This window comes from Schistocerca serialis, unplaced genomic scaffold (assembly GCF_023864345.2).
Source record: "Schistocerca serialis cubense isolate TAMUIC-IGC-003099 unplaced genomic scaffold, iqSchSeri2.2 HiC_scaffold_1352, whole genome shotgun sequence".
NCBI lineage: Eukaryota > Metazoa > Arthropoda > Insecta > Orthoptera > Acrididae > Schistocerca > Schistocerca serialis.
The window spans coordinates 1,593,211-1,608,900 of NW_026047572.1; positions in this window are offsets into that span (position 1 = coordinate 1,593,211).

Below are 15,690 nucleotides of genomic sequence, written 5' to 3' on the forward strand. Positions count from 1 at the left end.
GGTGGCGTATTGCTTCTGCCGGACTGACCACAGTACGATTTAAAGGGAGGAAGGATTCAAAGAAGGGGGAGCAGCTGGCTGCAGTAACTATGACGCTTATAAGGTAGCCAAATGCCTCGTCATCCGGCGAGGTACATTTGCTAACTCGAGAGACTCGTAGTGGGAGTAACAGAGACGACGTTAACGTGGACATATAGTGGCACATCGGTTCTGTAGGACAGCCATAGCAAGAATGATAGAGAGAATGGGCTTAGAAAAGTGGGAGCAGCAGGCAGGGGTACTATGACTCCCTTAAGGTAGCCAAATGCCTCGTCACCATGTAAATTTTTTTTTTGAAAACTCGAGGATATTTTCGTTAAGGTAGCTCAGACAACGTTAAGGTTTACATGTAGTGGCATATTGCTCCTGCAGGACTGACCACAGTAATAATTAAAGAGTGGAAAGAAAGAAAGTTGGTCAAGCAGCTGGCAGCAGCAACTATGACTCTCTTAAGGTAGCCAAATGCCTCGTCACTCGGAGAAATTTATTTGAAAACTCGAGGAAATCTTTGTTGAAGTAACTCAGACAACGGTAACATGGACAGGTGGTGGCGTATCGCTTCTGCAGGACTGGCCACAGTACGATTTAAAGGGAGGAAAGATTCAAAGAAGGGGGAGCAGCTGCCTGCAGTAACTATGACGCTCTTAAGGTAGCCAAATGCCTCGTCACTCGGCGAAATTTATTTGAAAACGCGAGGAAATCGTCGTTGAAGTAAATCAGACAACGGTAACATGCACAGGTGGTGGCGTATCGCTCTGCAGGACTGACCACAGTACGATTTAAAGGGAGGAAAGATTCAAAGAAGGGGGAGCAGCTGGCTGCAGTAACTATGACTCTCTTAAGGTAGCCAAATGCCTCGTCACTCGGCGAAATTTATTTTAAAACTCGAGGAAATCGTTGTTGAAGTAACTCAGACAACGGTAACATGGACAGGTGGTGGCGTATTGCTTCTGCAGGACTGACCACAGTACGATTTAAAGGGAGGAAGGATTCAAAGAAGGGGGAGCAGCTGGCTGCAGTAACTATGACGCTTATAAGGTAGCCAAATGCCTCGTCATCCGGCGAGTTACATTTGCTAACTCGAGAGACTCGTAGTGGGAGTAACAGAGACGACGTTAACGTGGACATATAGTGGCACATCGGTTCTGTAGGACAGCCATAGCAAGAATGATAGAGAGAATGGGCTTAGAAAAGTGGGAGCAGCAGGCAGGGGTACTATGACTCCCTTAAGGTAGCCAAATGCCTCGTCACCATGTAAATTTTTTTTTGAAAACTCGAGGATATTTTCGTTAAGGTAGCTCAGACAACGTTAAGGTTTACATGTAGTGGCATATTGCTCCTGCAGGACTGACCACAGTAATAATTAAAGAGTGGAAAGAAAGAAAGTTGGTCGAGCAGCTGGCAGCAGCAACTATGACTCTCTTAAGGTAGCCAAATGCCTCGTCACTCGGAGAAATTTATTTGAAAACTCGAGGAAATCTTTGTTGAAGTAACTCAGACAACGGTAACATGGACAGGTGGTGGCGTATCGCTTCTGCAGGACTGACCAGAGTACGATTTAAAGGGAGTAAAGATTCAAAGAAGGGGGAGCAGCTGCCTGCAGTAACTATGACGCTCTTAAGGTAGCCAAATGCCTCGTCACTCGGCGAAATTTATTTGAAAACGCGAGGAAATCGTCGTTGAAGTAAATCAGACAACGGTAACATGCACAGGTGGTGGCGTATCGCTCTGCAGGACTGACCACAGTACGATTTAAAGGGAGGAAAGATTCAAAGAAGGGGGAGCAGCTGGCTGCAGTAACTATGACTCTCTTAAGGTAGCCAAATGCCTCGTCACTCGGCAAAATTTATTTTAAAACTCGAGGAAATCGTTGTTGAAGTAACTCAGACAACGGTAACATGGACAGGTGGTGGCGTATTGCTTCTGCAGGACTGACCACAGTACGATTTAAAGGGAGGAAGGATTCAAAGAAGGGGGAGCAGCTGGCTGCAGTAACTATGACGCTTATAAGGTAGCCAAATGCCTCGTCATCCGGCGAGGTACATATGCTAACTCGAGAGACTCGTAGTGGGAGTAACAGTGACGACGTTAACGTGGACATACAGTGGCACATCGGTTCCATAGGACAGGCCATACCAAGAATGATAGAGAGAATGGGCTTAGAAAAGTGGGAGCAGCAGGCAGGAGTACTATGACTCTCTTAAGGTAGCCAAATGAATCGTCACCATGTGAAATTTTTTGTTGAAAACTCGAGGATATCTTCGATAAGGTAGCTCATACAACGTTAAGGTTTACATGTAGTGGCATATTGCTCCTGCAGGACTGACCACAGTAATAATTAAAGAGTGGAAAGAAAGAAGGTAGGTCGAGCAGCTGGCAACAGTAACTATGACTCTCTTAAGGTAGCCAAATGCCTCGTCACTCGGAGAAATTTATTTGAAAACTCGAGGAAATCTTTGTTGAAGTAACTCAGACAACGGTAACATGGACAGGTGGTGGCGTATCGCTTCTGCAGGACTGGCCACAGTACGATTTAAAGGGAGGAAAGATTCAAAGAAGGGGGAGCAGCTGCCTGCAGTAACTATGACGCTCTTAAGGTAGCCAAATGCCTCGTCACTCGGCGAAATTTATTTGAAAACGCGAGGAAATCGTCGTTGAAGTAATTCAGACAACGGTAACATGCACAGGTGGTGGCGTATCGCTCTGCAGGACTGACCACAGCACGATTTAAAGGGAGGAAAGATTCAAAGAAGCGGGAGCAGCTGGCTGCAGTAACTATGACTCTCTTAAGGTAGCCAAATGCCTCGTCACTCGGCGAGATTTATTTGAAAACTCGAGGAAATCGTCGTTGAAGTAAATCAGACAACGGTAACATGCACAGGTTGTGGCGTATCGCTCTGCAGGACTGACCACAGTACGATTTAAAGGGAGGAAAGATTCGAAGAAGGGGGAGCAGCTGGCTGCAGTGACTATGACTCTCTTAAGGTAGCCAAATGCCTCGTCACTCGGCGAAATTTATTTGAAAACTCGAGGAAATCGTTGTTGTGGTAACTCAGACAACGGTAACATGGACAGGTGGTGGCGTATCGCTTCTGCAGGACTGACCAGAGTACGATTTAAAGGGAGGAAAGATTCAAAGAAGGGGGAGCAGCTGCCTGCAGTAACTATGACGCTCTTAAGGTAGCCAAATGCCTCGTCACTCGGCGAAATTTATTTGAAAACGCGAGGAAATCGTCGTTGAAGTAAATCAGACAACGGTAACATGCACAGGTGGTGGCGTATCGCTCTGCAGGACTGACCACAGTACGATTTAAAGGGAGGAAAGATTCAAAGAAGGGGGAGCAGCTGGCTGCAGTAACTATGACTCTCTTAAGGTAGCCAAATGCCTCGTCACTCGGCAAAATTTATTTTAAAACTCGAGGAAATCGTTGTTGAAGTAACTCAGACAACGGTAACATGGACAGGTGGTGGCGTATTGCTTCTGCAGGACTGACCACAGTACGATTTAAAGGGAGGAAGGATTCAAAGAAGGGGGAGCAGCTGGCTGCAGTAACTATGACGCTTATAAGGTAGCCAAATGCCTCGTCATCCGGCGAGGTACATATGCTAACTCGAGAGACTCGTAGTGGGAGTAACAGTGACGACGTTAACGTGGACATACAGTGGCACATCGGTTCCATAGGACAGGCCATACCAAGAATGATAGAGAGAATGGGCTTAGAAAAGTGGGAGCAGCAGGCAGGAGTACTATGACTCTCTTAAGGTAGCCAAATGAATCGTCACCATGTGAAATTTTTTGTTGAAAACTCGAGGATATCTTCGATAAGGTAGCTCATACAACGTTAAGGTTTACATGTAGTGGCATATTGCTCCTGCAGGACTGACCACAGTAATAATTAAAGAGTGGAAAGAAAGAAGGTAGGTCGAGCAGCTGGCAACAGTAACTATGACTCTCTTAAGGTAGCCAAATGCCTCGTCACTCGGAGAAATTTATTTGAAAACTCGAGGAAATCTTTGTTGAAGTAACTCAGACAACGGTAACATGGACAGGTGGTGGCGTATCGCTTCTGCAGGACTGGCCACAGTACGATTTAAAGGGAGGAAAGATTCAAAGAAGGGGGAGCAGCTGCCTGCAGTAACTATGACGCTCTTAAGGTAGCCAAATGCCTCGTCACTCGGCGAAATTTATTTGAAAACGCGAGGAAATCGTCGTTGAAGTAATTCAGACAACGGTAACATGCACAGGTGGTGGCGTATCGCTCTGCAGGACTGACCACAGCACGATTTAAAGGGAGGAAAGATTCAAAGAAGCGGGAGCAGCTGGCTGCAGTAACTATGACTCTCTTAAGGTAGCCAAATGCCTCGTCACTCGGCGAGATTTATTTGAAAACTCGAGGAAATCGTCGTTGAAGTAAATCAGACAACGGTAACATGCACAGGTTGTGGCGTATCGCTCTGCAGGACTGACCACAGTACGATTTAAAGGGAGGAAAGATTCGAAGAAGGGGGAGCAGCTGGCTGCAGTGACTATGACTCTCTTAAGGTAGCCAAATGCCTCGTCACTCGGCGAAATTTATTTGAAAACTCGAGGAAATCGTTGTTGTGGTAACTCAGACAACGGTAACATGGACAGGTGGTGGCGTATCGCTTCTGCAGGACTGACCACAGTACGATTTAAAGGGAGGAAAGATTCAAAGAAGGGGGAGCAGCTGCCTGCAGTAACTATGACGCTCTTAAGGTAGCCAAATGCCTCGTCACTCGGCGAAATTTATTTGAAAACGCGAGGAAATCGTCGTTGAAGTAAATCAGACAACGGTAACATGCACAGGTGGTGGCGTATCGCTCTGCAGGACTGACCACAGTACGATTTAAAGGGAGGAAAGATTCAAAGAAGGGGGAGCAGCTGGCTGCAGTAACTATGACTCTCTTAAGGTAGCCAAATGCCTCGTCACTCGGCAAAATTTATTTTAAAACTCGAGGAAATCGTTGTTGAAGTAACTCAGACAACGGTAACATGGACAGGTGGTGGCGTATTGCTTCTGCAGGACTGACCACAGTACGATTTAAAGGGAGGAAGGATTCAAAGAAGGGGGAGCAGCTGGCTGCAGTAACTATGACGCTTATAAGGTAGCCAAATGCCTCGTCATCCGGCGAGGTACATATGCTAACTCGAGAGACTCGTAGTGGGAGTAACAGTGACGACGTTAACGTGGACATACAGTGGCACATCGGTTCCATAGGACAGGCCATACCAAGAATGATAGAGAGAATGGGCTTAGAAAAGTGGGAGCAGCAGGCAGGAGTACTATGACTCTCTTAAGGTAGCCAAATGAATCGTCACCATGTGAAATTTTTTGTTGAAAACTCGAGGATATCTTCGATAAGGTAGCTCATACAACGTTAAGGTTTACATGTAGTGGCATATTGCTCCTGCAGGACTGACCACAGTAATAATTAAAGAGTGGAAAGAAAGAAGGTAGGTCGAGCAGCTGGCAACAGTAACTATGACTCTCTTAAGGTAGCCAAATGCCTCGTCACTCGGAGAAATTTATTTGAAAACTCGAGGAAATCTTTGTTGAAGTAACTCAGACAACGGTAACATGGACAGGTGGTGGCGTATCGCTTCTGCAGGACTGGCCACAGTACGATTTAAAGGGAGGAAAGATTCAAAGAAGGGGGAGCAGCTGCCTGCAGTAACTATGACGCTCTTAAGGTAGCCAAATGCCTCGTCACTCGGCGAAATTTATTTGAAAACGCGAGGAAATCGTCATTGAAGTAAATCAGACAACGGTAACATGCACAGGTGGTGGCGTATCGCTCTGCAGGACTGACCACAGTACGATTTAAAGGGAGGAAAGATTCAAAGAAGGGGGAGCAGCTGGCTGCAGTAACTATGACTCTCTTAAGGTAGCCAAATGCCTCGTCACTCGGCGAAATTTATTTTAAAACTCGAGGAAATCGTTGTTGAAGTAACTCAGACAACGGTAACATGGACAGGTGGTGGCGTATTGCTTCTGCCGGACTGACCACAGTACGATTTAAAGGGAGGAAGGATTCAAAGAAGGGGGAGCAGCTGGCTACAGTAACTATGACGCTTATAAGGTAGCCAAATGCCTCGTCATCCGGCGAGGTACATTTGCTAACTCGAGAGACTCGTAGTGGGAGTAACAGAGACGACGTTAACGTGGACATATAGTGGCACATCGGTTCTGTAGGACAGCCATAGCAAGAATGATAGAGAGAATGGGCTTAGAAAAGTGGGAGCAGCAGGCAGGGGTACTATGACTCCCTTAAGGTAGCCAAATGCCTCGTCACCATGTAAATTTTTTTTTGAAAACTCGAGGATATTTTCGTTAAGGTAGCTCAGACAACGTTAAGGTTTACATGTAGTGGCATATTGCTCCTGCAGGACTGACCACAGTAATAATTAAAGAGTGGAAAGAAAGAAAGTTGGTCAAGCAGCTGGCAGCAGCAACTATGACTCTCTTAAGGTAGCCAAATGCCTCGTCACTCGGAGAAATTTATTTGAAAACTCGAGGAAATCTTTGTTGAAGTAACTCAGACAACGGTAACATGGACAGGTGGTGGCGTATCGCTTCTGCAGGACTGGCCACAGTACGATTTAAAGGGAGGAAAGATTCAAAGAAGGGGGAGCAGCTGCCTGCAGTAACTATGACGCTCTTAAGGTAGCCAAATGCCTCGTCACTCGGCGAAATTTATTTGAAAACGCGAGGAAATCGTCGTTGAAGTAAATCAGACAACGGTAACATGCACAGGTGGTGGCGTATCGCTCTGCAGGACTGACCACAGTACGATTTAAAGGGAGGAAAGATTCAAAGAAGGGGGAGCAGCTGGCTGCAGTAACTATGACTCTCTTAAGGTAGCCAAATGCCTCGTCACTCGGCGAAATTTATTTTAAAACTCGAGGAAATCGTTGTTGAAGTAACTCAGACAACGGTAACATGGACAGGTGGTGGCGTATTGCTTCTGCAGGACTGACCACAGTACGATTTAAAGGGAGGAAGGATTCAAAGAAGGGGGAGCAGCTGGCTGCAGTAACTATGACGCTTATAAGGTAGCCAAATGCCTCGTCATCCGGCGAGTTACATTTGCTAACTCGAGAGACTCGTAGTGGGAGTAACAGAGACGACGTTAACGTGGACATATAGTGGCACATCGGTTCTGTAGGACAGCCATAGCAAGAATGATAGAGAGAATGGGCTTAGAAAAGTGGGAGCAGCAGGCAGGGGTACTATGACTCCCTTAAGGTAGCCAAATGCCTCGTCACCATGTAAATTTTTTTTTGAAAACTCGAGGATATTTTCGTTAAGGTAGCTCAGACAACGTTAAGGTTTACATGTAGTGGCATATTGCTCCTGCAGGACTGACCACAGTAATAATTAAAGAGTGGAAAGAAAGAAAGTTGGTCGAGCAGCTGGCAGCAGCAACTATGACTCTCTTAAGGTAGCCAAATGCCTCGTCACTCGGCGAAATTTATTTGAAAACTCGAGGAAATCTTTGTTGAAGTAACTCAGACAACGGTAACATGGACAGGTGGTGGCGTATCGCTTCTGCAGGACTGACCAGAGTACGATTTAAAGGGAGGAAAGATTCAAAGAAGGGGGAGCAGCTGCCTGCAGTAACTATGACGCTCTTAAGGTAGCCAAATGCCTCGTCACTCGGCGAAATTTATTTGAAAACGCGAGGAAATCGTCGTTGAAGTAAATCAGACAACGGTAACATGCACAGGTGGTGGCGTATCGCTCTGCAGGACTGACCACAGTACGATTTAAAGGGAGGAAAGATTCAAAGAAGGGGGAGCAGCTGGCTGCAGTAACTATGACTCTCTTAAGGTAGCCAAATGCCTCGTCACTCGGCAAAATTTATTTTAAAACTCGAGGAAATCGTTGTTGAAGTAACTCAGACAACGGTAACATGGACAGGTGGTGGCGTATTGCTTCTGCAGGACTGACCACAGTACGATTTAAAGGGAGGAAGGATTCAAAGAAGGGGGAGCAGCTGGCTGCAGTAACTATGACGCTTATAAGGTAGCCAAATGCCTCGTCATCCGGCGAGGTACATATGCTAACTCGAGAGACTCGTAGTGGGAGTAACAGTGACGACGTTAACGTGGACATACAGTGGCACATCGGTTCCATAGGACAGGCCATACCAAGAATGATAGAGAGAATGGGCTTAGAAAAGTGGGAGCAGCAGGCAGGAGTACTATGACTCTCTTAAGGTAGCCAAATGAATCGTCACCATGTGAAATTTTTTGTTGAAAACTCGAGGATATCTTCGATAAGGTAGCTCATACAACGTTAAGGTTTACATGTGGTGGCATATTGCTCCTGCAGGACTGACCACAGTAATAATTAAAGAGTGGAAAGAAAGAAGGTAGGTCGAGCAGCTGGCAACAGTAACTATGACTCTCTTAAGGTAGCCAAATGCCTCGTCACTCGGAGAAATTTATTTGAAAACTCGAGGAAATCTTTGTTGAAGTAACTCAGACAACGGTAACATGGACAGGTGGTGGCGTATCGCTTCTGCAGGACTGGCCACAGTACGATTTAAAGGGAGGAAAGATTCAAAGAAGGGGGAGCAGCTGCCTGCAGTAACTATGACGCTCTTAAGGTAGCCAAATGCCTCGTCACTCGGCGAAATTTATTTGAAAACGCGAGGAAATCGTCGTTGAAGTAAATCAGACAACGGTAACATGCACAGGTGGTGGCGTATCGCTCTGCAGGACTGACCACAGTACGATTTAAAGGGAGGAAAGATTCAAAGAAGGGGGAGCAGCTGGCTGCAGTAACTATGACTCTCTTAAGGTAGCCAAATGCCTCGTCACTCGGCGAAATTTATTTTAAAACTCGAGGAAATCGTTGTTGAAGTAACTCAGACAACGGTAACATGGACAGGTGGTGGCGTATTGCTTCTGCCGGACTGACCACAGTACGATTTAAAGGGAGGAAGGATTCAAAGAAGGGGGAGCAGCTGGCTGCAGTAACTATGACGCTTATAAGGTAGCCAAATGCCTCGTCATCCGGCGAGGTACATTTGCTAACTCGAGAGACTCGTAGTGGGAGTAACAGAGACGACGTTAACGTGGACATATAGTGGCACATCGGTTCTGTAGGACAGCCATAGCAAGAATGATAGAGAGAATGGGCTTAGAAAAGTGGGAGCAGCAGGCAGGGGTACTATGACTCCCTTAAGGTAGCCAAATGCCTCGTCACCATGTAAATTTTTTTTTGAAAACTCGAGGATATTTTCGTTAAGGTAGCTCAGACAACGTTAAGGTTTACATGTAGTGGCATATTGCTCCTGCAGGACTGACCACAGTAATAATTAAAGAGTGGAAAGAAAGAAAGTTGGTCAAGCAGCTGGCAGCAGCAACTATGACTCTCTTAAGGTAGCCAAATGCCTCGTCACTCGGAGAAATTTATTTGAAAACTCGAGGAAATCTTTGTTGAAGTAACTCAGACAACGGTAACATGGACAGGTGGTGGCGTATCGCTTCTGCAGGACTGGCCACAGTACGATTTAAAGGGAGGAAAGATTCAAAGAAGGGGGAGCAGCTGCCTGCAGTAACTATGACGCTCTTAAGGTAGCCAAATGCCTCGTCACTCGGCGAAATTTATTTGAAAACGCGAGGAAATCGTCGTTGAAGTAAATCAGACAACGGTAACATGCACAGGTGGTGGCGTATCGCTCTGCAGGACTGACCACAGTACGATTTAAAGGGAGGAAAGATTCAAAGAAGGGGGAGCAGCTGGCTGCAGTAACTATGACTCTCTTAAGGTAGCCAAATGCCTCGTCACTCGGCGAAATTTATTTTAAAACTCGAGGAAATCGTTGTTGAAGTAACTCAGACAACGGTAACATGGACAGGTGGTGGCGTATTGCTTCTGCAGGACTGACCACAGTACGATTTAAAGGGAGGAAGGATTCAAAGAAGAGGGAGCAGCTGGCTGCAGTAACTATGACGCTTATAAGGTAGCCAAATGCCTCGTCATCCGGCGAGTTACATTTGCTAACTCGAGAGACTCGTAGTGGGAGTAACAGAGACGACGTTAACGTGGACATATAGTGGGACATCGGTTCTGTAGGACAGCCATAGCAAGAATGATAGAGAGAATGGGCTTAGAAAAGTGGGAGCAGCAGGCAGGGGTACTATGACTCCCTTAAGGTAGCCAAATGCCTCGTCACCATGTAAATTTTTTTTTGAAAACTCGAGGATATTTTCGTTAAGGTAGCTCAGACAACGTTAAGGTTTACATGTAGTGGCATATTGCTCCTGCAGGACTGACCACAGTAATAATTAAAGAGTGGAAAGAAAGAAAGTTGGTCGAGCAGCTGGCAGCAGCAACTATGACTCTCTTAAGGTAGCCAAATGCCTCGTCACTCGGAGAAATTTATTTGAAAACTCGAGGAAATCTTTGTTGAAGTAACTCAGACAACGGTAACATGGACAGGTGGTGGCGTATCGCTTCTGCAGGACTGACCACAGTACGATTTAAAGGGAGGAAAGATTCAAAGAAGGGGGAGCAGCTGCCTGCAGTAACTATGACGCTCTTAAGGTAGCCAAATGCCTCGTCACTCGGCGAAATTTATTTGAAAACGCGAGGAAATCGTCGTTGAAGTAAATCAGACAACGGTAACATGCACAGGTGGTGGCGTATCGCTCTGCAGGACTGACCACAGTACGATTTAAAGGGAGGAAAGATTCAAAGAAGGGGGAGCAGCTGGCTGCAGTAACTATGACTCTCTTAAGGTAGCCAAATGCCTCGTCACTCGGCGAAATTTATTTTAAAACTCGAGGAAATCGTTGTTGAAGTAACTCAGACAACGGTAACATGGACAGGTGGTGGCGTATTGCTTCTGCCGGACTGACCACAGTACGATTTAAAGGGAGGAAGGATTCAAAGAAGGGGGAGCAGCTGGCTGCAGTAACTATGACGCTTATAAGGTAGCCAAATGCCTCGTCATCCGGCGAGTTACATTTGCTAACTCGAGAGACTCGTAGTGGGAGTAACAGAGACGACGTTAACGTGGACATATAGTGGCACATCGGTTCTGTAGGACAGCCATAGCAAGAATGATAGAGAGAATGGGCTTAGAAAAGTGGGAGCAGCAGGCAGGGGTACTATGACTCCCTTAAGGTAGCCAAATGCCTCGTCACCATGTAAATTTTTTTTTGAAAACTCGAGGATATTTTCGTTAAGGTAGCTCAGACAACGTTAAGGTTTACATGTAGTGGCATATTGCTCCTGCAGGACTGACCACAGTAATAATTAAAGAGTGGAAAGAAAGAAAGTTGGTCGAGCAGCTGGCAGAAGCAACTATGACTCTCTTAAGGTAGCCAAATGCCTCGTCACTCGGAGAAATTTATTTGAAAACTCGAGGAAATCTTTGTTGAAGTAACTCAGACAACGGTAACATGGACAGGTGGTGGCGTATCGCTTCTGCAGGACTGGCCACAGTACGATTTAAAGGGAGGAAAGATTCAAAGAAGGGGGAGCAGCTGCCTGCAGTAACTATGACGCTCTTAAGGTAGCCAAATGCCTCGTCACTCGGCGAAATTTATTTGAAAACGCGAGGAAATCGTCGTTGAAGTAAATCAGACAACGGTAACATGCACAGGTGGTGGCGTATCGCTCTGCAGGACTGACCACAGTACGATTTAAAGGGAGGAAAGATTCAAAGAAGGGGGAGCAGCTGGCTGCAGTAACTATGACTCTCTTAAGGTAGCCAAATGCCTCGTCACTCGGCGAAATTTATTTTAAAACTCGAGGAAATCGTTGTTGAAGTAACTCAGACAACGGTAACATGGACTAGTGGTGGCGTATTGCTTCTGCAGGACTGACCACAGTACGATTTAAAGGGAGGAAGGATTCAAAGAAGGGGGAGCAGCTGGCTGCAGTAACTATGACGCTTATAAGGTAGCCAAATGCCTCGTCATCCGGCGAGTTACATTTGCTAACTCGAGAGACTCGTAGTGGGAGTAACAGAGACGACGTTAACGTGGACATATAGTGGCACATCGGTTCTGTAGGACAGCCATAGCAAGAATGATAGAGAGAATGGGCTTAGAAAAGTGGGAGCAGCAGGCAGGGGTACTATGACTCCCTTAAGGTAGCCAAATGCCTCGTCACCATGTAAATTTTTTTTTGAAAACTCGAGGATATTTTCGTTAAGGTAGCTCAGACAACGTTAAGGTTTACATGTAGTGGCATATTGCTCCTGCAGGACTGACCACAGTAATAATTAAAGAGTGGAAAGAAAGAAAGTTGGTCGAGCAGCTGGCAGCAGCAACTATGACTCTCTTAAGGTAGCCAAATGCCTCGTCACTCGGAGAAATTTATTTGAAAACTCGAGGAAATCTTTGTTGAAGTAACTCAGACAACGGTAACATGGACAGGTGGTGGCGTATCGCTTCTGCAGGACTGGCCACAGTACGATTTAAAGGGAGGAAAGATTCAAAGAAGGGGGAGCAGCTGCCTGCAGTAACTATGACGCTCTTAAGGTAGCCAAATGCCTCGTCACTCGGCGAAATTTATTTGAAAACGCGAGGAAATCGTCGTTGAAGTAAATCAGACAACGGTAACATGCACAGGTGGTGGCGTATCGCTCTGCAGGACTGACCACAGTACGATTTAAAGGGAGGAAAGATTCAAAGAAGGGGGAGCAGCTGGCTGCAGTAACTATGACTCTCTTAAGGTAGCCAAATGCCTCGTCACTCGGCGAAATTTATTTTAAAACTCGAGGAAATCGTTGTTGAAGTAACTCAGACAACGGTAACATGGACAGGTGGTGGCGTATTGCTTCTGCAGGACTGACCACAGTACGATTTAAAGGAAGGAAGGATTCAAAGAAGGGGGAGCAGCTGGCTGCAGTAACTATGACGCTTATAAGGTAGCCAAATGCCTCGTCATCCGGCGAGGTACATTTGCTAACTCGAGAGACTCGTAGTGGGAGTAACAGAGACGACGTTAACGTGGACATATAGTGGCACATCGGTTCTGTAGGACAGCCATAGCAAGAATGATAGAGAGAATGGGCTTAGAAAAGTGGGAGCAGCAGGCAGGGGTACTATGACTCCCTTAAGGTAGCCAAATGCCTCGTCACCATGTAAATTTTTTTTTGAAAACTCGAGGATATTTTCGTTAAGGTAGCTCAGACAACGTTAAGGTTTACATGTAGTGGCATATTGCTCCTGCAGGACTGACCACAGTAATAATTAAAGAGTGGAAAGAAAGAAAGTTGGTCGAGCAGCTGGCAGCAGCAACTATGACTCTATTAAGGTAGCCAAATGCCTCGTCACTCGGCGAAATTTGTTTGAAAACTCGAGGAAATCGTCGTTGAAGTAACTCAGACAACGGTAACATGGACAGGTGGTGGCGTATCGCTTCTGCAGGACTGGCCACAGTACGATTTAAAGGGAGTAAAGATTCAAAGAAGGGGGAGCAGCTGCCTGCAGTAACTATAACGCTCTTAAGGTAGCCAAATGCCTCGTCACTCGGCGAAATTTATTTGAAAACGCGAGGAAATCGTCGTTGAAGTAAATCAGACAACGGTAACATGCACAGGTGGTGGCGTATCGCTCTGCAGGACTGACCACAGTACGATTTAAAGGGAGGAAAGATTCAAAGAAGGGGGAGCAGCTGCCTGCAGTAACTATGACGCTCTTAAGGTAGCCAAATGCCTCGTCACTCGGCGAAATTTATTTGAAAACGCGAGGAAATCGTCGTTGAAGTAAATCAGACAACGGTAACATGCACAGGTGGTGGCGTATCGCTCTGCAGGACTGACCACAGTACGATTTAAAGGGAGGAAAGATTCAAAGAAGGGGGAGCAGCTGGCTGCAGTAACTATGACTCTCTTAAGGTAGCCAAATGCCTCGTCACTCGGCGAAATTTATTTTAAAACTCGAGGAAATCGTTGTTGAAGTAACTCAGACAACGGTAACATGGACAGGTGGTGGCGTATTGCTTCTGCAGGACTGACCACAGTACGATTTAAAGGGAGGAAGGATTCAAAGAAGGGGGAGCAGCTGGCTGCAGTAACTATGACGCTTATAAGGTAGCCAAATGCCTCGTCATCCGGCGAGGTACATTTGCTAACTCGAGAGACTCGTAGTGGGAGTAACAGAGACGACGTTAACGTGGACATATAGTGGCACATCGGTTCTGTAGGACAGCCATAGCAAGAATGATAGAGAGAATGGGCTTAGAAAAGTGGGAGCAGCAGGCAGGGGTACTATGACTCCCTTAAGGTAGCCAAATGCCTCGTCACCAAGTAAATTTTTTTTTGAAAACTCGAGGATATTTTCGTTAAGGTAGCTCAGACAACGTTAAGGTTTACATGTAGTGGCATATTGCTCCTGCAGGACTGACCACAGTAATAATTAAAGAGTGGAAAGAAAGAAAGTTGGTCGAGCAGCTGGCAGCAGCAACTATGACTCTCTTAAGGTAGCCAAATGCCTCGTCACTCGGAGAAATTTATTTGAAAACTCGAGGAAATCTTTGTTGAAGTAACTCAGACAACGGTAACATGGACAGGTGGTGGCGTATCGCTTCTGCAGGACTGGCCACAGTACGATTTAAAGGGAGGAAAGATTCAAAGAAGGGGGAGCAGCTGCCTGCAGTAACTATGACGCTCTTAAGGTAGCCAAATGCCTCGTCACTCGGCGAAATTTATTTGAAAACGCGAGGAAATCGTCGTTGAAGTAAATCAGACAACGGTAACATGCACAGGTGGTGGCGTATCGCTCTGCAGGACTGACCACAGTACGATTTAAAGGGAGGAAAGATTCAAAGAAGGGGGAGCAGCTGGCTGCAGTAACTATGACTCTCTTAAGGTAGCCAAATGCCTCGTCACTCGGCGAAATTTATTTTAAAACTCGAGGAAATCGTTGTTGAAGTAACTCAGACAACGGTAACATGGACAGGTGGTGGCGTATTGCTTCTGCAGGACTGACCACAGTACGATTTAAAGGAAGGAAGGATTCAAAGAAGGGGGAGCAGCTGGCTGCAGTAACTATGACGCTTATAAGGTAGCCAAATGCCTCGTCATCCGGCGAGGTACATTTGCTAACTCGAGAGACTCGTAGTGGGAGTAACAGAGACGACGTTAACGTGGACATATAGTGGCACATCGGTTCTGTAGGACAGCCATAGCAAGAATGATAGAGAGAATGGGCTTAGAAAAGTGGGAGCAGCAGGCAGGGGTACTATGACTCCCTTAAGGTAGCCAAATGCCTCGTCACCATGTAAATTTTTTTTTGAAAACTCGAGGATATTTTCGTTAAGGTAGCTCAGACAACGTTAAGGTTTACATGTAGTGGCATATTGCTCCTGCAGGACTGACCACAGTAATAATTAAAGAGTGGAAAGAAAGAAAGTTGGTCGAGCAGCTGGCAGCAGCAACTATGACTCTATTAAGGTAGCCAAATGCCTCGTCACTCGGCGAAATTTGTTTGAAAACTCGAGGAAATCGTCGTTGAAGTAACTCAGACAACGGTAACATGGACAGGTGGTGGCGTATCGCTTCTGCAGGACTGGCCACAGTACGATTTAAAGGGAGTAAAGATTCAAAGAAGGGGGAGCAGCTGCCTGCAGTAACTATAACGCTCTTAAGGTAGCCAAATGC